This window comes from Callorhinchus milii, unplaced genomic scaffold (assembly GCF_018977255.1).
Source record: "Callorhinchus milii isolate IMCB2004 unplaced genomic scaffold, IMCB_Cmil_1.0 Scaffold9, whole genome shotgun sequence".
Lineage (NCBI taxonomy): Eukaryota > Metazoa > Chordata > Chondrichthyes > Chimaeriformes > Callorhinchidae > Callorhinchus > Callorhinchus milii.
Window position 1 is genome coordinate 7,861,218 of NW_024704750.1, and position 18,891 is coordinate 7,880,108.

At 41.1% G+C, this 18,891-nt stretch overlaps 1 long non-coding RNA gene across 2 annotated transcripts in view; it reads right to left on the reverse strand.

Annotated features, from left to right (window-relative positions):
* Positions 1-11,958: 11,958 nt before the first annotated feature.
* Positions 11,959-18,891, reverse strand: part of LOC121849698 — a 92,848-nt gene continuing 85,915 nt past the window's right edge. For both annotated transcript variants that reach the window (XR_006085303.1, XR_006085302.1), the window contains exon 4: positions 11,959-12,429. This is a non-coding gene — a long non-coding RNA (uncharacterized LOC121849698). The remainder of the gene's footprint in view (positions 12,430-18,891) is intronic.

Below are 18,891 nucleotides of genomic sequence, written 5' to 3' on the forward strand. Positions count from 1 at the left end.
TTGTGCTGGAAGGCGACGTTTGGAGGCGGCTCCGAGGCCGCCGCCGCCGCCTTGGGAGCGCTCATGGCCGCCCCGCCCCGGCCGCCGGGGATGGCGGAGGGAGGGAGGGAGGGGAGGGGCGCGGATGTCCTCAACCTCCCGGTAACGGCAGCAATGGGACCCCTCCCCCGCTCCCGGTCTCTCTCTCGCGCGCTCTCGCTCTCTCTCTCCCGGTGGGCGGAGGAACAGCGCTCGGCCTCTCTCACCGACTCTCTTGTGATGGTCACAATCAGATCCGCGTTGGCGGCATCGCCATTGGCCGTCACCCGTCTCCCCCCCTCTCACCCCCACCACCACCGCCGCCGCCGCCCCCCCCCCGGCACCAGCGTCACAACGTCCCGCACGTCACTCACTCACTCACTCACACAGCTCCTCTCACTCACTCACACAGCACAGCTCCTCTCACTCACTCACTCACTCACACAGCACAGCTCCCCTCACTCACTCACTCACTCACTCACACAGCACAGCTCCTCTCACTCACTCACTCACTCACACAGCACAGCTCCTCTCACTCACTCACTCACTCACACAGCACAGCTCCTCTCACTCACTCACTCACTCACACAGCACAGCTCCTCTCACTCACTCACTCACTCACTCACACAGCACAGCTCCTCTCACTCACTCACTCACACAGCACAGCTCCTCTCACTCACTCACACAGCACAGCTCCTCTCACTCACTCACTCACAGCACAGCTCCTCTCACTCACTCACTCACTCACTCACACAGCACAGCTCCTCTCACTCACTCACACAGCACAGCTCCTCTCACTCACTCACTCACAGCACAGCTCCTCTCACTCACTCACACAGCACAGCTCCTCTCACTCACTCACTCACTCACTCAGCACAGCTCCTCTCACTCACTCACACAGCACAGCTCCTCTCACTCACTCACTCACTCACACAGCACAGCTCTCACTCACTCACACAGCACAGCTCCCCTCACTCACACACTCACTCACACAGCACAGCTCCTCTCACTCACTCACACAGCACAGCTCCCCTCACTCACACACTCACTCACACAGCACAGCTCCCCTCACTCACACACTCACTCACACAGCACACCTCCCCTCACTCACACACTCACTCACACAGCACAGCTCCCCTCACTCACACACTCACTCACACAGCACAGCTCCCCTCACTCACTCACTCACACAGCACAGCTCCTCTCACTTACTCACACAGCACAGCTCCCCTCACTCACTCACTCACTCACACAGCACAGCTCCTCTCACTCACTCACTCACACAGCACAGCTCCCCTCACTCACACACTCACTCACACAGCACAGCTCCCCTCACTTACACAGCACAGCTCCCCTCACTCACTCACTCACTCACTCACACAGCACAGCTCCCCTCACTCACTCACACAGCACAGCCTCCCTCCCTCACTCACTCACACAGCACAGCTCCCCTCACTCACTCACACAGCACAGCCTCCCTCCCTCACTCACTCACACAGCACAGCTCCCCTCACTCACTCACTCATTCACTCAGCACAGCTCCCCTCACTCACTCACTCACTCACTCACTCACCCTGCTCCCCTCCCTCACTCACTCACACAGCACAGCTCCCCTCACTCACTCACTCACTCACTCACTCACCCTGCTCCCCTCCCTCACTCACTCACACAGCACAGCTCCCCTCCCTCCCTCCCTCCCTCCCTCCCTCACACACACACACACAGCTCCACACACTCATTCACTGTTCCTGGTTAATGTCCCCACTCCTTCTGCTCAGCAGGACTTTCAACCCATCAGCACCCACTCTCTGGGCCTCCATCCCGGAGTCCCTTCACTTCACTTTTTTCCTCACCTCCTCCAGGAACCAAGTCCTTCCTCTTTGACCGCACCTTTGGTCATATGCCCCCCCTATTTCCGCCCCACGTTAGGTCTCTCTTCCACCTCTCTCAAATCCAAACTCCAGCTCAGATGCAAACTCTTGTGGAGTCCTGTAGCTCAGTGGTTAGAGCACTCGCTTTGCAAGCGAGAGACCTGAATTCAATTCCAGGCAGGTCAGGGCGAAACCTTGGGCAAGTTTCCTTACTCCACACAGAGCCTAATAATAATCCCTCCAAAACCAAAAACAATAATAAATTGGTCATTTTCAATCTACAACTGTTTGTGGGACATTGCTGTGCGCAATTGGCTGCCGCGTTCGCCCACAAATATACAGTCAATTCACTTTACAGTGTGTTCTGTGAAGCGCTTTGGGACGTCTTCCCGACGTGAAAAGCGCTATATCAAATGCAAGGATTATTATTATTATTATTGAGTGACCTGCACCTTGGGATGACCTGTCGTGAAAGATGCTATATAAATGCAATTTGTTGTTGTAATATATAGAACACAGACTGCCCCACATAGTCAGTAACTCACTAATTTCCATACAGTTTGGTCCTACATACACTCAATCACTCACACGCCAGTGGCTACTCATGCACAGATGCTGCTTAAGTTAGCAGCACAACTCAGCATAAAATGTACAAAAGTGTTGCCAACATCCTCCTACCCATGTCATTGAACAATGGCTCCATTGGTTGGAAATGGGGAGTTTCAGCAGTAGCTGTTGCTAACCTCTCTGTGTACCAACCAACACTCTACGCTATTTTTTAAATCAGCATAACCACGTGAAAACTGAATGTAGAGTAATCATTTCCGTGGTGGCAAGCAACAGCAGTAGACTGGCCAAGTCTTCTTTATTTCCAGTGCTGATAGACTGGGATAAAATTACTTCTTTCCCTCATCCTTTCACTTCTGATCTTAATGCTGATTGCACTGCAGCAAACTTCAACTGACAGTCCTCCTATCCATTTCTCCAGCAATCTTCTGACAATCTTAAGACATTGACTGCTTTCAATGGGATGTGGTCTTCATGAAGAAATTGGGGTTCATTTTGTGTTATTTAATGTGTCAAACTCACATCATTACATCAATGGGCCTTGACATCAATATGAATAAAATGCAATTTGGTTCTTCTGGTTTTTGCTAAATGTTTTTCCATAAAGTTAGTCTCTCCATTTTAACTTCCATTTTCCACTGTGTGCACTAGCACACTGGTCTACTAGCGTCATTTATCTTTACACAACATTGCCTGTTCTGAAAGCTGGTTTCGTAATTTCTTTAGGAAATTCTGTTCTCATTTCTTCAAATCAACTCGTAATTCTCAACTTATGCTAGTAAGTTAATTTTTCACTTTTTGTTATGCCTTTTGTAATTTTTTTTACAAAGTTGATAAATATTTCATAGAATCACATCTCATTCAGCCCAAAGCGATGTGAGCACATCCACTAGAGCTAATTGTTTTAATCCCCTGCTGCAAGATCCTGCTTTACATCCAAACCTTTTATATTCTTCCTCTTCAAACATTTATCAGCTTACACTTTACCATTTAGTTTATTTGCATTCGAAAACCTCAATAACAAACAGAAACCCATTGCTGCCAAACGTTTTTTNGTGATGGCACAAAATTGCTGTGCACAATTGGCTGCCGCGTTTCACTCACAAAATATATAGTCAATTCACTTTACAATATATTCTGTGAAGCACTTTGAGACGTCTCCAAGATGTGATAAGGCACTATATCAAATGCAAGGACTATTATTATAACTGCAGCAAACGCCTTTCAAAGCCTGAACTTTAAATTCAACATCAAATTTTTAGAGCTAAGAATGACACTGAGTTTCTCCTCTTGGTAATTGTATTGATACAATTTCAGAGAGGACCAACAACAACAACAACAAGATTACATCTGTGTAGCACCTTTCACATTGGGAGGACATCCCAAGGCGCTGGACAGTGTACACCACACTTTACAGATCTTGCCCTCCAGTAATCTGTGATAAAGCACGGTATCAAATGAAACTATTATTTGTATTATTTCAAACTGAACAACTATATGTTCTGAAGAGAAATAAAACCTTCACATTCTGCTTTGTATAATGTAGAATGCAAGCTTATTTTATTATTCCCTGAATATCCCGGTCTGCATTACACAAGGATGCAAGAATAAAAAAGTTCAACACAGCTCCACTTAGAAGGGATGGGCTTTAACTCACTGGAGATCCATTATGTCATTATATGGTATGTTATGGTGTGTTGTTACTGTTGCTGTGTATGTTGCTGTAATACCAGCAGGCCATGTCACACCTATCCAGCCCAGGGCATTGCAGATCACAATAACAAGTTTTGAATTTCTGTTTCCATCAAGTATGCATATATGATAAATACAAGGGAGATGCAAAAGCAGTTCACTTCAAATCTAAATATACAAAAGATACATAATTTTATTCATAAGTCATTTTTAACACACTCAGATTTGTTGAATAAGCAGAAGCTGCAGAATTAAAAAAAGGCTTTCACAATTAACTTGTGAATTTACTACTTATAGGACCTCTTTGCTTAAGATCATATATTGGAATTAGGATGATCACTGTTGGCACTTGACCAAAGCGGTTTAGGTAAAGAAATCCCTTTATCAATAACAATTCAACCACAAACTTATTTTTAATGCCTACTTACTGAACCACAGAACCATAGATTTTTACAGACCAGAAGACCATTCATCCTATCATGTATATAGTGGCACTTTGAAAGAGCAATCCATTCGGTCCCATTCCCCTCGTAGATTATTCCTCTTTTCTGCTCACGATATATTCTCTTATTCTCTTTCAATTAGTATGTTGACGATGATCTCAACTCACACTGAGTTCATCATTTTATGGTTACAGTGGAACCTGGAATCTGTGCTAAACGGGAGGGATAACCCGCTTCACATTATAGAAAGTGGTGAACATGGTGACAGTGTATAGTGTGGTCTCAATACAGTGTTACAGATCACCTCTGTAGCCCTACATGGACTTATGATCATGCTTGTTGTATTTAGAATTGAAGAGTTGATGTATTAAAAGACCAGCGGCTTTACTAAAGAACTGCTGAGAAACTATAAAGGAACAGGAACCAACAGGCAGAATTAGGATGTTGAATGGCTACAGATTAAGAAAAATTAGACCATTAAGAGATTAGCAACATTGAACGTGGATCCTCAGTTTAAATGATGGCATTATTGAGCTGCTTCAAAACCAGAAAGTTCCAGGTAACAAAAGCTTCTGTGATGAGAAAATCTTTCAGCTTGCCTGACTTCTCTTTAGCCTCCATTTGTCCACCGCCATTGACCTTGATGCTGAGTTTAATCCATTAAAGAGGAAACAATCCTAGTTAACAATCATCAGTATGCTGAAAAGGTTGCGTACTGACCTTCATCCTCATTTAAGAACCTCATTTCACTAAGTGTGGAAACCCCAAAACATAAGAGAAACTTGGTGAAAACTGTTTTACATTCCTAATTTATCCCTTGTTGCAGGTCTTGCTGAGGAAAACATGGCACTCCACTATTCGCTCCCACGAGGATGTTGAAGAAAAGATTATTCCGGCCAACATAAAAAACAGGACCAACAGGACACTTGTAGAATGGACGGCCAAAGTTCACTGTCCAGGTATACAGATAAGGAAATGGCCACTTGGGTGACAGAGAATAATCCATGCCCAACAACCATACAACGATAACAACTTGCACTTATATAGCATTACTACATTTTATACTTGCACTTAATATAATAATCCTTGCATTTGATATAGCGCCTTATCATGTCATCACAACATCTCAAAGCGCTTTATAAGATATACTGTAAAGTGGATTGACTCTGCATATTATGGGCGAAACACAGGAGCCAATTGCGCACAGCAGTGTCCCACAAACAGCTATGGAATGAGTGACCAATTTTTATTCTGGAGGAATTTATTGGCCAGAACACTGGAAGAAACTCCCTTCTCAAATAGTGCCATGGGCTCTTTAATGTTCACCTTACAGGCAGATAGGACCTCGGTTTATGTCTCATCTGAAGGACGGCACCTCCGACAGTGCAAACCCCCACCCCCATCACTGCATTGGCATGTCAGCTTTCTCTATGTGATTCCAAGTACTGAAATAGGGCTTGAACCCACAAGCTTCTGACGCAGAGGTATGAGAGTGCTGCCACTGAGCCAGGCTGATATAGTGCTATATAGTAAGAGACACAGCAACCCTAATCCAATGATGTTATCTTAATAAGCCCCTAAGCAGTGGCACTGGATTTCCTCACCTCATCGACCGGGAAGATCTTTTGTTTCAAAAACTCATTGAGCTAATCTCAGATTAGAAAAATAACTACAGAGGGATCTGGTTGATTACAGTGGCTCTTAAAGTGGTGGTTCGGGTAGTCACTGCACGTATATCACACGCGGTTTGATCAGGAAGGAGCAGGCTGGCTTCAGTTCTGGTGAGAAATGTGTAGAACAAGAACAAGATCTCTGTCTGAGATCGCAGAATACAGAATGGAATCATGGTTCTGCACCGCCCAAGAGAAAACATCGAGGGAATTGATTGGAAGATACAAGGGGCATCAGTCCCATATGTTGACTCTTATCGGTACCTCAGGGTCATGGTGGACACCAACTACAGCCTGGACACTGTCTTGAAGGCTGACCAAAAAAACAAGCTAATTTTACTTAAGGAGCAATGGGAGAAGAGAGTTTCAAGCATCCTTTTGTTCATGTGGAATACATGTAAAGTTCAAGTATACAGCTAGTTGCTATTATCCCTACACATTATATAAGTTGGAACAAAATTTCTAATGTAATCAATAAATGTCACATCTGTGTAGCATTCTGTGAATAGAAAACACATGAAATGTAACAGTAACAGGTACAGTTCAGCAAATACTTCAGATTTATTATAAAAACATATTCAAATAATAAGCAAAGGAAGACTTCAAACATAAATTGACACAAGTCAGAAGTAATGGCATGCTGTGAGATTTCCGGTAAGCACAACGTGCAAGGGAAAAAGAGTTAGGAATTCATCTTTATTACTTAGGTCAGATTGCAAACATGTGTAAGTGATATAGTGGGGAAAATAACCCCGATTCAAAAAAGATCTAGTAGTTGCAGAAATTCTTAGTCATTCATTATGCCCCATTATGTTACATGAGCTCTTCTTTCCAAAAGTAGTTGTTTACCATCTTGAATTGCTTAAATTGAGCTTTATCCTGTACCTCCGCCCCCTATCACTCTGGATAACTGAGCCATATGGGCCTGGAAGGTACTAGTTTTGATGCTAGAGTAGAGAGAGGGAAACAGAATCAGTCAGGGATCCATCCCACTGTTTGACTGCAAATCAATGACCCCAATGAAAATGCAGGTGTGCAGTTGTCATTACAAATCATACTCAGACTCAGCTGTGATTCCTTCTGAGGTTGAACAGTTTGTCAGCACTTTACTACTGAGGCTCACATATGGCAAATGGCCACTCGGACAGTTACTGAAGAGTGCCTGGGGAATTACGAGTCCACGGGGAAGAGGGAAGAAAATTTCCAACGTAGAATACAACCTGCTCAGAGTTTTTATCATTTTAAGGGCAGAAAGGTAAGGTTGACTAATCAAATCACAGTTTAAAAAGGCAAAACAGAATTTTATATTAAAAAACTGCTTCTCGGAATGCAAATAACTGTTCCAATGAAGCTCGTCTTATTTCATACTAAAATTTTAAAAAATGTTTTCATGTTTTGTTCAATTTTAAACTTGTAAGCCAGTAGAGGGCATCCTCTCTCTTGCATAGGTTGTTACTCTGTCCTCTGCTGGTCTAAATGTATAAACCATGCAAATTAAAACAAACCAGATAGAGGTTGTAATTTCATCACTTTTGTTAATACATAAATAATAACAGTCCTTGCTTTTGATATAATTCTTTTCACGTCTTCTAGACGTCTCAAAGTGCTTCACAGAATACACTGTAAAGTGAATTGACTGTATATTTGGGGGTGAAACGCGGCAGCCAATTGCGCACAGCAATGTCACACAAACAGTCGTGGATTGAGTGGCCAAATTTATTATTGTTTTTCTCTTGAGGGATTATTATCAGGCATGTGAAGTAAAGAAACGTGCCTAAGGTTTCGCCTTGCTGGGTATTGAACTCAGGTCTCTCGCTTGCGAGGCGAGTGCTCTTACCACTGAGCTACAGGACTAATGGAGTTCTGCTGTATCTGCCTAAATTAATAAAAAAAAGTCCTCCCTCTCCTTCAAAAACAATATTTCAATCATATAAAAGTTCAGAATAAATAAAACTCACCTTGAAGAAATCAAACAGTGCCAAATAAATGAACTGTAATAAGAATTCAGTACTGTATTCCACATAGTAATTCTATTTTAACCGCATGTAAGAAAAAATAGTAAGCAGTGAATGATTAAAACATGTATGTGACTGAATCAATGAGATTGATTATATTGGAAATAAATAAACAAGTCATGAAGGATCCTTAAAGATCTCATGGTATTATTCGAAAAGAGAAGCGGGTTTCTCCCGTGTTTGAGCCAACAATCCCCCAAATAAAATTGATCGTTCATTTCATAGTTGTTAAGGAGACATTGCTACATGCAAATTGGCCTCTGCGTTTGCTGCAAAATACACAGTCATTACACTTTACAGTCTTCCTGACATGACAGGTGCTACATAAATGTAAGTTTGCACTGTATATTCTGTGAAGTGCTTTTCTGCCAATGTGTATCCCAACAGCGTCAAAGCTCAGCCTTTCAGAGTATCTAGGTAGAAGGTTAAACCTGTACAATGATAATAGCTCCATCACCTTAAACTGCCTATCGGGTGGTAAGAATATTTTCAATGTGGTTCACTCAATTTGAAAGTGAGGAAAATGCAAAGGAGATTAAGCAGCACGTTTCAAATCAAATCCTAGAAGTATAACCTCAGTCACCAACAACCAATGGATGCGGAAAAAAAATCTATTTCAGGTTACTGGTGCAATAGTAAAATAAACTGTAAATCCCAAAGTCATTAATTGTTGCAATCTCAATGTCCCTAAAGAGTAATGAAGACATCAGTATCGTTTCCCCTCACCTTATTGGGATTACAGTTAAATTGCAGCTTCTGGAAACATTAGTTTATGGTGTTCTCTGTTAAAATACAGACTATTCATTGCTTAGAACAGATACCTGACAGGTTAAGCAGAAAAAAATATTGTGTGTGTGCATGTGGTGGCAGGAGGTGGGGTGGGGGGAGTGAACGTGGACAGTCAGAGTGACATCTATTCAACTTGGAGAGAAAGGAATTCACAGGAGCCTGATCCTGTTCTTACTGTTTTCTACCCACAAAAACACACAGGATTTCCAGCAGGAGGTACTTCTGAGAAATGGAAATATTGCCTGATTTTCCTCTGTTTTAGCCCAAAAAGTGCTAGTGTCCCAACCTTCACCCTGGCTGAGATCAGCTAACCCAGCATTGACCGGCATTCAAACCGCCAACCCTTATGTGTTTTTTGTGGCTACGGTGCAGCACTGCTTTTGCCAAGGTCATAAAGGGATCTATCAATAAAATCAAACTGACAGGTTATGGATGAATTAAAGACAATGTGGTTTAAAATGCAATTGTCATAAACTGGATTTGAGACATTATTTGGGACTTTCAGTTTGCAAACTTCAGATGGTTCAATTTGAAAAACACAGAGAATCGAGAATCACCAAAGTTTGACTTCCAGCTTGTTAATATCATAATTTAGACCAAATTGTAATGCCTTACAACTGATTTTAAACTGCTGTTCGACTTTTTCATTGATGGAAAATTCCAGGAGAGAACAGATGAACTGTTGTTGTTAATCATACAGTTAAGTTGTGGGATAGAAGGGTGGATTTATAATACACGCGTTTGATGACAAGAAACATGGGCAAAAGGGGGCTGGTAGAAATTATAAACTGGGAAAACATTATTGCTTGGCTCATAAGGTGACATGAAGGTAAGGAGACGTTTTTCCACTTTACCGAGGGGATGATGTTACTAGGTACATCATGTACAGCATGCTTTCCCTGAATTAGTTGACATTTGGTGCCGGTTCTGCCAAGTGGGAAAGACTGTTGTAGGGAGTCATCCTGTGTATCTCTTGATGTATGAAGAAAGCATATCTGGCTCTGTTGTTGGAAATCCACAAGCTGAAATGTTCTTTGAGCAACAAATTGAACACAGAGAAAATGCTGCAACCCACATATGGTCACTTGCTCGATGGCTGTTTGTGGGACCAAGGCTGTGCACAATTGGCTGCCGCATTGCTCACAAAAAAAAACAGTCAACACCATTTTGCAGTATATCCTGTGAAGCGCTTTGAGACATCTATTATTATATGACCGCAAAATGTGCAAAATTTGGGGTTAGTCAAGGCCACCGTTAACTCTTTGTCATTTGACGTCAAAAGGCTGGAGACGTCAGTGGACCTGTACTCCTCGGGAGAGGAACACAGAAAAAGGAGGAGAAAAATGGGGGATTATATTTTTGGAAGAATGTTTTCTAATGGAGAGAGTACGAATGAAATTGTCTTGAGAAAGTGAGAGCAGCATTTAAGCTCTTGAGATCAAAGTGAAGGCTCTGGGTGTAAAAGTTTCCAAGTCTTCCTCCTCGCTGAACCCAAGTCCCACATGGTCCTGGAGACCAGGTTTCCGACCTCTATCTTCAATGCACAGATTGAAAGTCGTGGATATCAAATGAGTTAAACACTATTGCCAAAGCAAAAATCCTGCCATCCAGTGGCCAAGTGTAAAAAAGCAACAGGTTCCATAAAATTAAAGCCAGACTCCTAATAAATCTCTTCCCCGCTAAATTTCAAAATTAAAAGAGACGTTAATTTTGAGTAAATTGCATTTGTCCTCATCATGTCTTCCAGCCTCATCTACTTTTAAATTATTTGGTTGTCCTGGGCAAAATTCTATGTGGTCGTTCTGGTGAAGTGGAGTTTGGCAATAAGCCTTCAAATGAATATAAGGTTTACTGTAACCAGATTTAGTTGCTCTTTACTTGGCTTGGGCTGTGCTCCTGCTGATTGAAGCTTCAAAGCAAAAATGCCATTTATTCTGGAGTACTGCCATAAACCATCAACATTCTGTCAAGTGCATCAACTTCACATCACTTATACAATCCTTGTCAAATGAAAATGTTAACACATTGCAATGCACCTGCTCCCCTGAAAAAAAAGCCCTTTGTTACACTGACACCGTTCACTACTTTTTTTTCCCCCCCTCTTCTGCTCGTCGTGACTATAATAACTGTGATGTTATTCTTTATTTCATCTCAGTTGTAGGCCAGGCTTAGAGCTACGGTTGTTTTTTTATATATACAAAAAAAAATAACGGTTTAGTGATAGAATTTTACCCATGTCAGTTTCCCAACCAGAGGCAAGTGTTAAGAGACACACTTCTCTCCTTTAGTATTGGAATGTGATTCATCTGTTTTATAAGCTAACTTTATACTTTGGTGGTTGCATTGAAATTCTTGACGTTTACAGTTTCAAGCAATTTAATGTCAAAACTTCAGAACGGCGTCCAGATGTTACACGGTTTTCTTAAATAAACAATTGAAAATACAATTCAGTCATAAAACCCTACATTAACATGGGAAAGAACCCATACGTTAAACACTCGTTTACAATATTTTACAGAATGTTTTGGCATGCTTTTAATAATCCGAGGGCCACACGTATTGCTGTATTGCAACACACACACATTTGTTAGGTTTACTGGTTCCAATATCAATATGTGAATTGATTCAGTTTTCTAAAACTTTAAACCCTCTATTTCTTTGTTTCTCTTGGCGCTCTCCTGAATGATCCAATTTGAATGCCATGAAGTACAAATTCATTTTGTTGATTAACAGCAAGACCTTTGGCCATCAATGACACTAAGGGGTGATTTGTCGGTCGTCGGTAAATTTACGGCACAGTGCGGGTGTGTAACGTGAAATCCCATTATAAACTCACACCGCCAAGGTCCGTAAATTTACAGAACAGCAAAGAATACGATGTTCTCGCTCGACAAGGTCTGTAAATTTACCGACGACCGGAGAATCACCCCCACACGATCCTAAAAATCGAGTTCACTTTCCCCTCTCACAGCTGCAGTGAAATCAGCAACATCATGATTTTCTTCCTACAATTGCTGGCGGATTTGCTGAGCTGAAGTAAGTTGACTCGGTCATGTCATTCAAGGTACCGTGTGTGTCAGCGTTTTTAAATGATACCTACCACAAACCTTTTTCTCACAGGTGGTCTGAATTTGATTGTAGCTGGTCCTTGCAAGCAGATTTAATATTTCATAAGCACCGATCCATCTCATGCCTGTGTTATTGACACCACATGGAAGTCAGGAAATTGGTTCTTTCTGGGAACAGTTTGCAGAAATATGCAGGCTTCTTTCTCATGGGGTGCATTAACAGAGAGGCTTACGATTACTAGTAATGATCCTTCTCCAGATGTTAGTGGTCTTTTAACTCTATCTTCAACTTCGGCCTGAAAGACAAATTAGACAGGGTGGATGCTGAGCAGTGCACTAACTTTGCGCAATGTTTATGTGCCATTTAATGAATGCAATGTTCAGAAATATTTCTTCCCATTTCTCCAATGGCTTAATTGATAAATGCAACGTCCAGTGTAAAAATTAAGCCATACAGACCAGATGGTCATAGGTTTATTTCCCGTGTGTGCGCTGAGGAACTGCACTGAGCCAGTGCAGGAGTTAGGGTGTTACAATTGCTCTTTAAGCCACTGAGCAAGGAAAGAGTCAAATCTGCCCCGATGGCTGAAAGATGGATGCATGTGTGTGAATGTCAGGTGTGGACAGGATTCAGCTCTGCTATGATGCCCTCCACGCTCAAATTATTGGCGGCAATCGCTGCCTAAGCGCACACATGAAGAATAGCCAATTTACTGAGATACAAGAGGGTGTCTGGTGCCTGTGGCAATAGATCTCAGCAGCAATCTGCCATCCAGGAGAAGGTCTGGGCAGAAAAAGGCAATCCATGCTTCTTCCTTATTTGCTATACTGATGTGGCGTACATCATACATCATTTTAAAATATACTTGTTGTGAGACTGAACCGCAAATGCTTGGTCAGTACATTAAGTACGAACTAGATTGAACAAGTGCTTTAATATATTGACCTATTCCCTGCAGTGGAAATTCTGAACGTTAACTACGGCAATTAAACTGTAGGAACAAGAAGTCGTGGTGTAATCGATCACATCTGACTTGTAAGATATTAAATCTGTAACTGTGTGCCTGTTGTGATCAAAAATATGAATTTTGTAAATTTTAGCTCAGCTTAACATGAAGGAGAGAGGCTCTAATGCACAATCATTCAGCTCGTGCTTCCAGTATCAGAAAGAATATTGTAGGGAGTGATTTCTCTTGGCTGGGGTGTTACACTGGCAATGACACATTGTTTACTGAAACACCTAAGAGGTGTGCTATCCGTTTATATAATTCTATAGACTGTAAAGTACCAAAATAGGCCGTTCGGCCCAACTAATCTGTTCCAATGTTTATAATCCACATGAGCCACCACCCCTCCTAATCTCCTCTACCATACTGCTCGATTAACCTGGAAACTTGGCAACAGCAGTGATCACATTGCATCACCTGTCTGTCCGTTCTTGGCCTCAAAAATAAACTTGGTTTGATGTCTCGTTTTTTTGTTTAAAAAAAAATTAATGCTTTGATTCAGAGTTGTTTTGATGTTTCTAAATAAATCTCAATTTTCACCAAATCTACCCAGTTTTAAAAAAAATTCCACTCTGCCTGAAATATCCCCAAAATATGTTTCAGACGATAAGAAATGACTTTCCAGGTTCTTACCAATATCTGACTGATTCAGGTGTTCAGATGTTTAAAGGTGATGCCTGAAGTTGTAACAACAAAATATATATTGCGTTTCAGTATTTTATTATTAATTGTCAAGTACAATAATGATCTGCTAAGAGTACATATTTTATACTCATATAAAGTTATATTTTATATAACAAGTGGGTCTGCATTTACAGTGTAGTTTCCTAGGGCTCAGTTTTGTTCCTGCCATTGAAGCTTGGTTGAATTTAACCATTTTGCACTGTTAATATATTGTGTGCTCTGTGGTCAGTCAGTTGCACACAACTGCTGGAAATAAACCTTGGGGTTTGGCATATTTACAGCAACCATTTGCTTCATAGTTTACATTTCTGTTATAAATGCATGTCGGTGATTGCGCCAACATTCATAAATAGTAAATCTTTCGCAATATCCTGTAATGCTTCATGCTTCTCCAAAATCATTAAAAGTATAGCATTTTCACAACTTTTAAAAAAATTATTGAAAGCATGAAAAAACAAAAAAAAATGCAATTGTTACCACTGAGTAGTTTAATCATATAGAGCGGGTTTGTAACCTGGTCTGTGTTGAATTCACAATATTACAAGATTAGTTTGAATGAAGAAGGCTCATTTGCTTTTATCTCATCTTCCAAAATATCTACCCCCCCTTCTCCCGTCACGCTACTTTATAATGAGTCCCCTAGACTTTTCAAACAAATTCAGTGTCTTTGCCTCAACAACTCTTCCTGGCAACCTGTTCCAATTGTTAAATACCCTCTAGTTAAAGAAAAAACTTCTGGGTATCTGTCTTAACATTTCTTTTAGAGTTTGCAACTCTAAACCTGTGTCCTCTTGTTCTACTGCCTTGGTGCACTCTTAAATATTTACTTTTTCAATCCGTTTAAAATGTTATACACCTCTATGAGGTTCCCTCTGAGTCATCTTCTCTAAAGACTGAAGAGCCTGAGCTTGTCTAATTGTTGCTCATAGTTCATTCCTCCAACACGCTGAACATAAGAACATAAGAAATACTAGGCAAAAGACCAAAGTCCATCTAGTTTGCATTCCACCTTCCTGGTGGTTGCATGCACATATATCCAAAACTACCTATGTACTATATCCCACAATGTTATTTCCTAAAAGAAAACTATCTAATCTGTGTGTGAAAGAATCAACAGTTCCTGCTTCAACCGTCTCCCTAAGGAGCCTGTTCCACAGGTTCGCTATTCGCTCACTGAAATAGGTTTATGTAGATTCATTCTGAATTTACCCCCTTCAATCACAGGCCGTGTCCTCTGGTTCTACTATTCTGGACATGTTGAAACAACTTGTCATGATCTATATTGTCTAGCTCCTTTAGAAACTTAAAGACAGCAATAATCATGTCACTTCTCAATCTTCTCTTTTCCAGCATGAACATGCCCAAAAAGCATGGAAAAACAAAAAATCATTATTCATTAAGGTCACTGATTCATTAAACTCACACTGGGGGTTAGTTAATCTCCGCTGGAGCAAGAGAAGGGGGCATGACAATTGGACTATACGCTTCAGGGGAAAATCAGCAAGAGATTGCAATGCTGATCACTAGCCAGTGACTCTGCTGAAGGTTTATGTGTGGGGAGAACCAGGCTCATTGATGATGACCTGACAGTCAAATAGCTTGTCAACATTCGCTGTCAAGAATCGCGGATGAGTAATAACCTCATGGGTCAAGTTCCAGAAGGTACCTGTGGAATCACATCCCCAGTAAAAGGAAAAAGAGTGACAATAACAGCTTCAGGAGGGGACGGGAGGAAATTCAGGAGAAAAAAAACCTTCGTGATTGTTCCTCCAATGAGACAGAAAGTTACTCTGATTCATTAAACTCACCTTTCTCATACACTAATCAGAACACTGTTCAGTCTTTTTATACTGGATTAAGTGCTCTAAGGTTTAAGACTGGAAGAATTTTTTTTGAAGTCCAAGTAATGACTGGTATTACAAAATCGCAATCAGTGTGAAAGGATGCAGCCTGTTTGGACTGAAAAAAAATTAATGTGGTGACCACATGCATTCTCATCTTCCTACTTGAAGATTATGATGAAAGATGTCGTGCTAAGAAGTTATGAAGATACAGAGACCACATACCAGCATTTAATCAGCAAACACAGCTTCCCACATTCAATAAACACAAGGCCCTCTCCACTTAAAAAACTTTAGGCAATGGAACAAGTCCGGTGACCTTGACAACTACATCTGTACTTCTACGCATGAATTGCTGTTCATATATATCTAAATTCTACGGTTAAAATGTTTTGATTTAAGTTCAAATGTAGCTGAGAAAATATATGGAAGTGCTTAGTGAAAGAAGAAATAGATTACAGATGACTTGTAGGCTCATGATGGGCTGCAGGGGAAAGGAACCAGTTAAGTTTCAGAGATCAAATCTGCCACACGTATTATACTAAACCTAATTTCAGACTCCCTTAAAGTGGTCTTTGAATAAAAATGCTCTTGTAAAGTTCTTGTTGAAGACTGACTCAAACAAAATGAAAGATTGAGTAGACCTGGTGGACTTGGTCTGTTCTCTTGTCATCTTTAATATTTAACATAATATCTCCAAGTTATGATAGGGCCTAAAGGAGAGGAGGGGGGAATAATAGAAAATATTCTCTTTTGCTTGTTTGTTAGCACAGTTAACAAACATGTGTAAATTAGTGTCATTTTGCATTAGTGTCATTTTGTTTTGTTTTTTTGGTCAGCCAGGTGTCTGACATATGCAGAAACCCATCAAAATGCTTAAGAATATCCAAACCAAATAGAGTTCCACACATCCCGGATACAAATCGAAATTCCAGAGCTGTGTATTGGAATGGAATGCACACTCTCTCCCTGGAGGGATGCATCCTGCTTACCTAATTCCAGAAAGTATTAGACGTAGTTTGACAAGAGCCAAGGCTTTGGGGACCCCAGAGTGCGCGTTGGGGTACTGCTGGAATCTAACCAGCTAAAACCACAGAGCTTGCCATTGATAGTACTGCCCAGCAAGCTTTCCCACAACTTGTCCAGCTACAGTGTTCTTATTCGGTGACCATGCTGGAAGAAGCAGATGTGTTGTGTGAGAAACGGATTGTCATTGAGAACTGAGAGCTGTGACGCCCCTACCGTTTAACAGCTAAAAATAGTTATGTAGAAATAACAGCAAAGAAGCCCACACAGCCTCTTGTGATGCCACCTCCCCCACTGGAGGTAATTACTTTAATCTCAATCCCCTTTTCTCTCCCAATATCCTCTTATATTGTTCCTATTGAATTGGTATTTAATTCCCTTTAAATGTTGTTATGGTCCCAGCCTAAATAGATATGTGTGGGAAAGATTTCCATGTTCTAACAACCTTTTGCATTCATTTGAATTATTTTACGAAACAAACATCTTTAATCACTAAGAAAAAAAGACTAGATTAAGAAAACAATAAAAATGGTTATGTTACTTTTAGCTACAGATACATCCCCTTTTTAGAATTCTCCCATTGTGTTATTTTGTTGCTCAAAACACGATGTGTACTGCACAATGAATTCAAATTTGAATTCATTGTGCAGTACACATCGTGTTCTGTAGAATTAATATATTTGACAATTTCAAATGTATTACGCAGCAAAATAGACTCCTGTGTTAGCCGTATGAACTGACATGGTTCATTGCTTGGGAAACGAACAGTTTTTGGAAGTATGGCTTTCAATAGACTTACCAGTTCCATGCTGGTGAATGGAAAACGTCTGGTAGCAATATGGACCTAATGGGTACAATCAGAAAAAAATGTGCAACAGCAAATTCCACTAAAAGTTCTGTAAAGTTACTATTTCCATAATAAGAGACCATGCTTGTACCCTGACATTGCGGTCGCTTGCTAATTTGATGAGCAGAGATTCGGGGAAAAAAGGAAGCAAGTATTTTGTTGTAAGATGTAGTTATTTTTTTAAAAAAAAGAGATGGATAATCCCATTTAAGTTTCACGACATTTTTCTCTCAAACATGTGGCTTTGCTTGAATGTCTTTCTTCCCTTTACCTCTTTTCTGAGTGAACTCCGGCTAGGATAACAGTCCATGAGTTGATGATCGTCCTCCAGCATTTTATCTAAGTGGATGTTTAGATGCACATCTTTGCCCCCATCAATCTCCTCGGCTCCCACTTCCAGCTCGGGTACCAATGCCAGGATTGTTAGGAGCCTTGGGAAGTCCTCCCAACATGAAAGGCGCTATATAAAATCAAAATTTGTGTTGTATTTTATTATTATTATTTCTATAATGGATCTGTGGAACATTAACCTGCTACATCCCAGAGATGTGCAATGCTAACTGGTTTACTTTTTATATGCATTATCATGGTCCTAGCTCATGCGATGCCCACCTTTGCTCTTGCGATTGGAATGCATTGCCTGCAGGTACTGCACATCCAGTGTGTGATAGAGGCATTTCTATGTTATTTCATTTACACAGACAAACGAGATTCAAGCCTCACGATTTTCAGTGCTCATAAACTGGAGCCTTTCCTTGTTATTCAATCTGACTGCTGTTACACTGGTACTCTGTGCAGGGGAGAGGTTTTGAAATAAGGGCACAAGCTGCCAGGTAGTTATTCAATGTTTGGCCCTCTTCCCAGATTATGAGGGTTAATACTCCCTCGTATAAAACTGAGCCATTCAATTCCTGATGTGTGCTGAGTTAGCTGATTTCAATTAGCCCCATCCCATCCTCCTCCCCAAAACATACCCTTCATTCCAGGCTCGGGAAGGAGAGAGAAGAAAACCCCAACCTGGTTTATCGTTCCTGATCACTATCCATGACACTTGCTGGAAAGTGCACTTATATGGACACTGAGGCCTGGAATTTCACCTGAGCTTAGCCTTAAGAATATTGTCTGAAACTTAAATTCATGCAGGATTCTGGAAAATGCTTAAATTCAATTCTGAAATTCAGGTTGCAAATGAAAAGTAGCAACTTGGTACAGCTATCATCATCCATGGAATGATAACCCCTGTAAGAGTTGCCAGCATCTTCGGGAGATGAAAAGAGGTTAAACTGCGAAAAATAAGTAGCTACAAAAAAATCACAGAAATTTCTGCAGGTCTTTTTAAGAAGCGTGGAAAAA